The 10,091-nt window shown below is 40.4% G+C and overlaps 1 long non-coding RNA gene across 2 annotated transcripts; it reads left to right on the top strand.

Annotated features, from left to right (window-relative positions):
• Positions 1-2,863: 2,863 nt before the first annotated feature.
• Positions 2,864-9,106, top strand: LOC144989047 (uncharacterized). Of its 2 annotated transcripts, none has more exons than XR_013653186.1 (4): positions 2,864-2,986; positions 4,298-4,369; positions 8,471-8,517; positions 8,970-9,106. It is a non-coding gene; the product is annotated as an uncharacterized LOC144989047 (long non-coding RNA). The 2 variants fall into 2 exon arrangements; XR_013653185.1 differs by lacking the exon at positions 2,864-2,986 and adding an exon at positions 3,647-3,782.
• Positions 9,107-10,091: the final 985 nt, after the last annotated feature.

Here is a 10,091-nt window from a genome sequence, read left to right as displayed (position 1 = left end):
AGTAATGCCTCAATAAAAGCGAGGCAGTTACATGTTCATCCTGCAAACACAACCTGATGCACAAGTAAACAAAAACATGAAGAAAATGTATAGTATAAATATGATCAGGGGGGTATTCCAGGAAGCAGGTTATGCTAGCTCCCACGGTAAGTTTGAGGCTAAGGAAGTTGATAACCTCAGTTTTCGGTTCCAGAAATTGAGGTATGTTTCAGGGTAGGTCAAGTTGCCATGGCAACTCATGCTCTGAACATAACCTGGTCGGGAGCAGGTTTAGTTGAAGGGTTAGTTTGTTTTCAGAGAGGTGAAGCAGCATGGCGTGTCCATTTGAAGATGATTTAGTGGATGAAGAAGCTCAGATAATACATTTTCCCCCGTGAGAGGGTGATAAGATCACGTATGGATGTTGGAAAATTTAACTTTTTTACTTTGATCTAACTTAGTTATTTGCTTCAGTTAAGATAAATCATTTCTTTGTTAAGTCAGTTTAAAAATAACACGTATTTATCAGACAGTTATTTTCCTTTCATTCAAATTAATTCAATTAAGTAGGTGTAACTTTGGTGCTGCTGTCAGGTCGGCACCGCAAGGGATTGTGGGATACCATTTCCTTTGCCTGTCTGGACGGATTTTGGTTTAATTGTGGCTTTTTGACCAAATTTTTTTAGTTGTTTAGCTGTTTTACTGTGTTTTGCCATGTTTTGCTGAGTTATCTTGTCCCACTCTGCTTATGTCTCTGCGCCATGAGAGAGAGTAAAGGAGAGGATGATGAGTTTATATAGCACCCCTACCAATCATTAGGGTGATGAACAAAGATGGACAATTCTTTAATGAATTTGAGCGCGACGTGCATTTTTTCCCCGTCCTTTTTATTGTTATAAAAATGAGTATATCTGCCGGCTCATACTTAGACATATGAGAGATCAAGAAATGTAATTAATTAAGATGGAAAAAATATTAATTGAATTGGAGTAATATGACATTTAGTTAGATGAATACATAAATTTGAGTTGTATAAACAATTTTTGAGTTTTATAGACGTAAGACATTAGGTTGATTAAATTTAACTCAATTATTTGTTACCAATAGAAGTATTTCATTTAAGGTGGCAAAATTGGATAAGTTATATATATATATGCGTCACAAGGAAAATGGAAATAAGATCAGAAACTCGTGTGTTTACTTTGTCTGTTCTTCTACTACAAGCAGAAACTCTTTCTTTTGATGATGCAGCCGTGTTACTTTTTTGATGGACGCATAATCTTCCTACGCCATCATTAAAATCTCAGACTCCGTCTCACTAAAGTATTGCGCTCTCTTTGGTTCTCCACGCGTTTCCATGGTGACTCCGGAAATCGGCGATCTATTGAGAATGTCTTTATGTACCTTCCGTGCACGAGCATTAACCCAGGGTTACCAAGTCAAGCGCAATTACGCCAACTCATACCCGGTCTTTTGGAACCGACATACCCAGAGTAAGCGAGTTCAGGCGGATTTCAGCCAGAGTTCAGGCTTAAAGTCAGGCTAGTTTAAACATGCTTCCTGGAATACCCCCCAGGTATCCTCTTGCATTTCACTGTAACCCAAACATCGAGGTTTTCGTGTGCAGCAGCAAGGACCAGATTGTTTTTGCACTTCTTCTTACATTTCAGCCTCAAAAACTCACCAAAATGTTTGTACATTTATGTAAACCTAGAAATTCGGTAAAAATCCACTTTGGAACCCTCAAAAAAAGAGAAACCGGCAAAAAAAGTGTATGAGACCAAAATCTCCAAAAAGGTGCTTCAAAAACCAAAATACATTTCGGGAAAGGAAGTTTAGAATTTATTATGGGATGGCCACAAGACCTATGGCTTGGCAAAAGGGTGAAATGCAGCAATTTTCCCACAATATTGTTCAATCTTCACAAATATTCACACACATGCCGCCAGATTAAGTCTACAACTACGACTGAAGTTTGTAAACCTTTGACCATCTTGGCCACCATCTTGAATTTAACTCAAACAAAATCCCTTTTAGTACTTCTACAGGTTTGAACTCCTCCTAGGGATTTCCATCGATTGCCTCCTAACTTCTGGGGTATCACCGGGAAGCTTGGGATAAAATGTTCGTTCTGAAAGTTTCTGGATTTTGAGAGGTGTTTGTGCGGCAAGTTCCCAAAATTGGCGTTCCCTGCCGGTCATGCACTCCAAACTGGAATGTCGTGAAAATGTCACATAAATCTTTGGTTCAATGTGAATGGATAGATATGACACACGATATGGACATATTAGGAATGTGGAGGTGGTGAACAAAAAACACAGTTGCTAAGGAAATCCAAAAGTTTATTTTTTGCCCATTTTTCTAGAAATTACAGCAGCATGTTCGTCAAGCCCAGGAGACCAAAACATCAAATGGTTGCTATGGAGATAAAACCAAACATTTTTTTTTAAAATGAATTTTTCTCTCGTGTAGCTCTGACCAGGGGTGGCAGAGGAGCGGCGAGCAGCAGCAAACCTAACCAAGCAGCAAGAGAGTTTAAATCCAAAACAGAATAGAAAAACAGATGAACCAGGGGTCCTCTGTTTACATTTTTTCACTAAAAGTTTTATTTCAAGAGTAAGCTCCAAAGACTGAAATGCTGGGTTTGACTGAAAACGCTGCTGCTGAGAAACATTTTGTTTTTCCTAAAGGCAACATTTTTATCCAGACTGTTATTCCAGCAGAATCAGAGTAATCATCAGTTGAACTCAAACACATGTCCTTGTAGGGCATTGAACCCTGAGCTGTGCACAGAAGTACGTTCTCTTTGGACGTAGCAGCAAATTGGGATGTGTAACAAACCAGCGAATTACAGTGGAACCCTTTTGGATCTCCCCGCATCAGTTTGGGATAAACAGAAGCAGAAAAACAAAGGCTTGGTGTGCACAAAGTGTTCCGGCTTCTCTTTAAAGTGAAACTTCCAGATGCTCCCTCGGCGGTGACCCGGCCATCTCCGGTCAGGCGAAAGGTTAGGCAGGTGCTGATGTTTGCTGATCTTGGATGTCGGGAAGAATGTTCCAGATGTGATAATTGTTCACAGTTGAAAAGGGGTATTTGAGGAAGCAGGAACCCAACTGCAGGAAGAAAGAGCAGGAGGCAGACAGAGGAGCGAATCCCAGTCCCCAAAGTCTCCAGCCTCTCGTCTTGGCTTTGTTCTCATTGCTTCCTCCTTTACTCTTTTTTTCCCTTCACACGGTCAAGTCCTCTTTCATCTCACTCTTCTGCCATCTCAGACGTTTTCAGCATCTTTCTTTCTGCCTACAGACAGAGTTTTGAAGAAAGGGAACAATTTGGTGCAGAGATTCATAGCTGAAGGCTCTCAGAAAGCTTTTTACTTTTTCAGGCTGAGCCTGTTTCTTTTTCCTAACAAATCTGTTTGCAACGTCCTTTTAAACAAAGTTTTTGGCTGTTTGAATGTTTTCTTTTAAAACACCATCTTAGTTTAATAAATGCAAACATTTCGACAACAGCTTTTGTATATGACGTCATTCCAGCTGATTCTGTCGTGGAGAAAAGCAGCTTTGCACTGTGATGCAACACTTATTGTTACTTTTTGGTGCAAAGCCGATGTGAAAAGCCCCCGCTCTCCGTGTCAGAATCAGCTGATTCGTGTTGATCATGTCAGCGGTTGAAGAGTTACGGTAGCTCCAAGAGCGTGTGTTGTTCATAAGTCACCAGTGACGTCTCCAGAGTTAAAGGGTGAACAATAATCCACCCAAACAGCTCAGCAACAGCCCAGATCAACATAGCCTATGGGATTTCAGGTTTGTTTAAAACAACATTATATCGTCAACAGTTTGAATTTCAAAGAACTCTCTTGACCCCCCAGTAAGGTTGATCCATCGGTTGTTTAGACGTTTGGCTCAGACCAATTCAATTGGTATATTTTAGCTGGGAATGACCACATCTCCAAAAAGTCTCAGTGTTTACAGTGTCTCAGTGCAGCAGTGGATGGAAATCACAAGCTCTACTGTTTTGAGAGCCAGCCGGGGTGTGTCAAATTCTTCTCTACCTAGATTTGAGATGGTCCAAATTTTTTCTTATGCAAACTTTTTTGTTCTTTTAGGCCCAGTGTTTTTTTAAAAAATGTTTTTATGGTCAAGGACACTGAGGTGACCTCCTCTGTGGACTGACACGGCATGTAGTTATTTCCATTTCTTCTTCTTTAAGAAAAAAACTTGCAACCTGGACGTCTGTTTTATTGTATTTTATGCCATATAACATTGTGTTAATCACGTTAATGTTCGTCATTCATCATCATCATCATTTGTTTTTCTAGAATCCTGGAAATGGGAGATGTTGAGCAGTCAAGTGTGTGGCAGCTCCTTGCTGCTACCTCCACTTGGGCAAGGTAAGGCTCGAGAGAAGTCAGGCCGCTTAATCTTGGTAGCTTTGCAGAGGTTTCGAGTAATGCTGCTCCTCTGCTCTGCAACCAAAGAGGTTGGGACAGCCATTGAGGGTTCTTGAGGTCCTGCTCGAGTCACTTGTGCTATCTTAGATGACGCCACCCTTACATTGACGTGTTCTCCCTACCATGACAAAGGTGGATAAAGGTGGAAAGATTTCATGTAATCCATGGACACCAGTGAAGATCACAAATCATTGAAGGAAAAAAGGTTCAGAGCACTGTCTAGTGGGTCTAGATGACCCAACTCCCAATGTTAAAGTGCCTAGGATAGCACAAGGGTTACACTGCTAGCTATCTGCACTGTCATTGCGTCTTTCTGATAGAAGCAAATCCCTCTTTTGACACCAATGTAGCCGCTGCTCTGTCGCGTAGGTCAGGATGGAGCAGAACTCAACAATTCAGACTGGCCACATAAATTTTCTAGCAGGCAGAAGATTGAGCTGACCCATGTCTCATTCCCAGGCAGCTGGAAGGTCAGGAGGTACAGTCTATTGGTAGAGTCCAATTTTCTTAGCAAAACCACCTTTCAGACCTTTCCAGCATTGAACAGAACAGAACAGAACAACACTGCAACGGTCCACCCTGGAAATAACCAACTCACTCAGGGTTTAACACCACTGACAGAAATAACCCTAACAAGAAGACCCCCCCCCACAATGCACTTCTGCCGTGGGCAGGATCACTACAATATTAAATCGCAATCAATCTTATTGTATAGGATTTTCCACAGAATAAAGATGAACTCATGCCACGTGACCCAACATAGTCCTGCCGAAATGAACGGAAAAGATCACATGTGGCTCTTCCATGATTTCAGATCCTTTTAAGGAAAAGTTGAATGAAATAAACAGACAAACTACAAAGTGCATGTCTACATTGAATGGATGTTCTAAAACAGGGTCTCAAACTTGCGGCCCCCAAGATTATATTTTGCTTAATATGAAAGTTTAATGTTAATGCGTCCTGCCAGTTTGTATAAATTACACTTTTTCAGTGTTGTGCACTGAGCTTCACCAAAAGATGTGAATAAAAGCAAAAGGAATGAAGTCCCCGTCCTCTCTGAATTGAATGTGTTGGAGTACAGAGATTGCTGTTTTCACACGTTGACATCCACACAAGGTTCTTCTTAAATGTGACCCTTAGATGACCCAGAAGGTAAACGATCATGTTTCTGCTACACCGTTTTTGTCATAATGAGTTTCAGCATCTAAATCTGGGTGAGCAAGCGTCTGAAACATGAGATTTTTATGATTACATCTCAATCTGTCCTTAAGTGCTTCAAGAAAACAAAGTCTCTTTGTACTGACGGGGTTTCTAGCCGGTTATGCTCCACAAACCACAGCTGTGGCCTTTGCTGCTGATGGGAGCAGAATCTGTCTGTAATTTGATTTGGCCCGTCTTCAGCCTGATGTAGGAAAACATGCTGGAACTATATGGGTGCATGCAATACTGCAATTATGCGACGTACACATGTGATTGTAGCGTGCACCACAGTATGTTGGTTTGTGTCAACAAGGTCGAGGGTTGTTGAGGAAAAAAGGCGAAGCGGCCAGCTGTCGGAGGAGACATTTACCTCTAAAGGCAAACAGTTACCACGACTTTTGCAGTCTGCTAACACTTACTGAAGCTGCTACACGCTACCTATGTGTTTGTCGGGGAGGGCGGGGGCTCAGATTTCAGCTGCTGCATCCTTGTCTTTGGCCAAAGGTATGCAGACCTAACAGGTGACTTTGCAGAGGTAATCTACGTTTTCATTTGGGTTCAGTCAAAGTCTGTTTTTTCTTCTCATTTTAGGCTGTACGCACAAAAGCTTTCCTGTTAATTTTTCTTTCTGTTTTTTTGTCTTCAGTTTGGGTTGAGAAATAAAAGCTAAACAAAGACTCTCCTTATAATAAAGTTAGGAGCTCAGGAATCTGGAGCTGTACACAGTTCTCTTGGATTGGGGCAACACTTATGGGTAAGTCTCCCAGAATGTCAAAGAGGTCAAAAAAGCCTGGAGAAAAACGAAAACTGTTATTTTTGGTTAGCTAAAACAAAGGACAACTGTAAATATATGTCAGGCTGTGGTTTCCATATGTGTCTGCATATAAGGATGTCCTGAATAATTACTGTGGGTTTCTGAAACGGAGTAAAATAAAGAGTAAATCATTGTTCATGGTACGCAAACAGCATGAAGAAAATATATACAAGCATGAAACTCTGTCTTCTATTTACAGGGCAAACAAGAAACCACATTTGCTGCTTCTGTCAGTTTTTGTTTTTATTTAAGAATAAGTCACAATTTATCTGGCTAAAAGACAAATGTCAAAGAGAAGAAACCAAAGAAAAATAGAAAAAATCAAGAACAACTGTTACTTTTTGTGAAATGACGTAAAAAAAAATTTGTTTGAATTTTTTACTTTGTTCAGAAAAGTACCACAGAAGAAAACTTCATCCTCTTTAACCACAAGACTTCGAAACAGAACACGATGCTTCACGCAGCAAACAATCATTCTGAAAAACTGCAATGTGAAATAAAAACAAAGCTACTTTAGAAAATATTCATTTTGTAATCTGAGTTTCTCAGAAGAAGCCATAGAAGTATAATATTGTTCAACAAGATTAAAAATAAATGTTTTAAAATGCTGTGTTAAAATAACGAACAGGTTTTTTATATAGCAAAGTGAAATATATTTCATAATATAATGGATAATTTAAATTCTGTGTGCAGGTTTTGCACAATTTGATGATCTTTTTGAATATTTATGAGGGATTTATTGGTTGATTGTGTGATTGCACAAGGTCATTTTTATTTTTTTAGCCCTTGTGCTATCCTAGGCACTTTAACATTGGGAGTTGGGTCATCTAGACCCACTAGACAGTGCTCTGAACCTTTTTTTCTTCAATGATTTGTGATCTTCACTGGTGTCCATGGATTACATGAAATCTTTCCACCTTTATCCACCTTTGTCATGGTAGGGAGAACACGTCAATGTAAAGGTGGGGTCATCCAAGATAGCACAAAGGATAAATTATGAATAATTTGAGGCTCTACACATGTGATCCTAAACTAGCTTGAATTTGTTTTGACACTGAAGATCCTACTATGCAAAGACAGTTTTTGTCGGGCCCCTCAGAGGTTAACCTGCTAAGCATCGATCTATTTTTCAGTGTCCCCTAAACGTTGGATGTTGACTTCCATTGGATTTCTGTGCCATTTTAGACCCAGTCTCTGCTGATGTTTGGCATCACAGCTTTGGGGTGGGGGAACAAAATGAAATTTCCAAAAATGGATTAGAAAAGACAATGTTGGAAAGTCTATAAGCTCTGAGGGCGGTTATACTCAAAAATCGTAACTGAATCCCCTCATTCAGTTTCTTTGTGCATGAGTTAGAGTCCAAGCTAGTCTTTGACACTTAAAGTTTAAGTCTCAGCTGACTATATGTAAACAGTAGTGCCTACAAAACAAAAATCATTAAAGTGCTGTGTCTCAGCTTTCAGAATACACTGGATTGACAAAAACGATTAAGTATTTTAGGAGTTACAATATTTGGAAGACAGACTCTCCATGTGGATCAGAATCAACCAGTCTGACATTCACGTTAGACATCCAGTGATGTTGATCGAGTTTGCTTGTCAGGTGGACCTCAAAGCTGGTCTTGGACACTAACGGACAGTAGCATTGACGTGGCCTGCATGTGTTTCCCACCATTGCGCTAGTGTTTCGTTGGTGTTGATCCTGCACAGTGGGAGTGTTCCTCCTCTGCTTCCAGCATTGTGGCTGTTCCTCCAGTTGCGTTTCCAACAACCAAAACAGCTGAAATCATGTGATCAAAAATTCTGTCAGCACATCAAGTCAACGAAGGCCTTCAGATACTTCATAAACACTTTCACATCACACAGCGTATTTCATGTACCACAGTTTTTCCACAAGTCCCACCGGACAGTGACATTGTAATATGACAACCCTACCCAGAATGCCTAGAGGCGCCAATAGGCAGGATTGATGGAAAGCCCTGTACATTTTCTAGTAAACTGTGTTGTTCTTCATGTTTGCCTTTGCAGGGAGAGGCACACAATGGATAACCCAAACACAATAAGTCTCTTCATAGGTCAGTTGTAACTCATGCAATACAAAACAATACTCTAGCTTCTTCACTTACGTTGAAGCACTGTTCGTATGACTCCACACCTGTAGCTTCGTACTTTACTGAAGTTGTTCCAAAACATTTTGAGAGAAAATTAGGTTGATGTCAGTAAGCTCAACCAGAATTCACTTGGAAGGTGTGCTGTGGATTTTTGAGAAAATCAATTGTTTCAAGTGGGACTCCAAAAACCTGATAACTTAATTAGCATAGATAATGTTCATAGCATAGATAAGCGTCATTGCAAACAATGCTCCAAATGACATCATCTTTGTGCACCATTTTATATTTAACATTCAGGGTCCTGTTTATGCTGTGGAAGCACTCTACCAGGATAAACAGTGTTTTATCATTTTAATTGAACTCCCTGAAGAGTGCTTGGGGTTCCTTTGAACATTGTACCTCTGTATTGATTGCAGGAAACAAAGAAGACCTGGAAGGCCTTTTAAGTCGGCCTCTGAGCGAAGAGCCCCGTGCAGTTTGCAGACGCTTAAAAGAGCTCCATGGAGATCCAGACTCACCCGTCACTGCACACAGATGGCTGTTTAATCTTCACCACCATCACTCACTGACAGCAAATATGCTTATCCATCTATCTATTTGTCTGTCTGTCTGTCTGTCTATCTGTCTGTCTGTCCGTCCGTCCGTGCTTGCTAGATCTGTCCTGCGTGTGAAAAATGAGCTTCGTGAAGGAAAATGTCGTCACCTTTAACCTCTCAGTGTGCTTGAAGTTAAACTGAAGGTCATGGGTACATTCCATTGTCAATAATCTCAGTACTGGAGTGGGAATCTTCATTCATAATCCCCTCTGGGTTGTTAGAGGAGAGCTGCAGCCTCTGTCACAGAAGGAGCTGAAACCTAAAGCCTTTCATATCAAATGTGGAGCTGGAAGCAGACAGGAATATTCTATTCATGCTTTTTTTTTTTTTTTTTACTTGAGGGGAATTTAGTCCCACAGCATCAGAAGTTCAAATAAAGGTTCTGGCAGTTTAAACTGAATAAAACCCTGTGTATGAAAATGGAACGTATGATTGCCGTGAGTGTGGTAAGTGTATTGTGAAGTATTTGTTAAGCTAACGAACGTTATACACACTTACACAGTCCACAGGATTTTGGGGTGGGTGATTGAGAAAATGAAAAATCTGTATGATCAAATCAAATCAAATCAAACTTTATTTATAAAGCACTTTTCATATAAAAATATAACACAAAGTGCTGTGCCTGATATGCCTGCATCACACCTACTTCATTCTTACTCTATACCTGTTTTGCTTAAATGTTCACTACAACCTGATGGCTGCAGCATGCCTGTAGAAGAAGATACGCATGAACATTTTCACTCTACGGGCTCACAGAGCGGTCTACGAAGGTAATATTTATTGTGTGCCCCGTACAGGTTTGCCCATTTTTTGCATGAAGACAAAGACATGAAACCTGTGTGGGTGTTTTATGTGCATCAACAATTCAAATGCTACTGTATAGATTTCTGTTGTGTTTTTGCCTTTGGTTCTGTGGTGTGATGGGTCTAACCCACAGCCATG

The sequence above is a fragment of the Oryzias latipes genome, chromosome 22 (assembly GCF_053564925.1).
Source record: "Oryzias latipes strain Hd-rR chromosome 22, Olatipes_Hd-rR_3.1".
Taxonomy (NCBI): Eukaryota; Metazoa; Chordata; class Actinopteri; order Beloniformes; family Adrianichthyidae; genus Oryzias; species Oryzias latipes.
The sequence above is the reverse complement of the archived record's forward strand: the minus strand, read 5'-3'. Positions and strand labels throughout refer to the sequence as shown.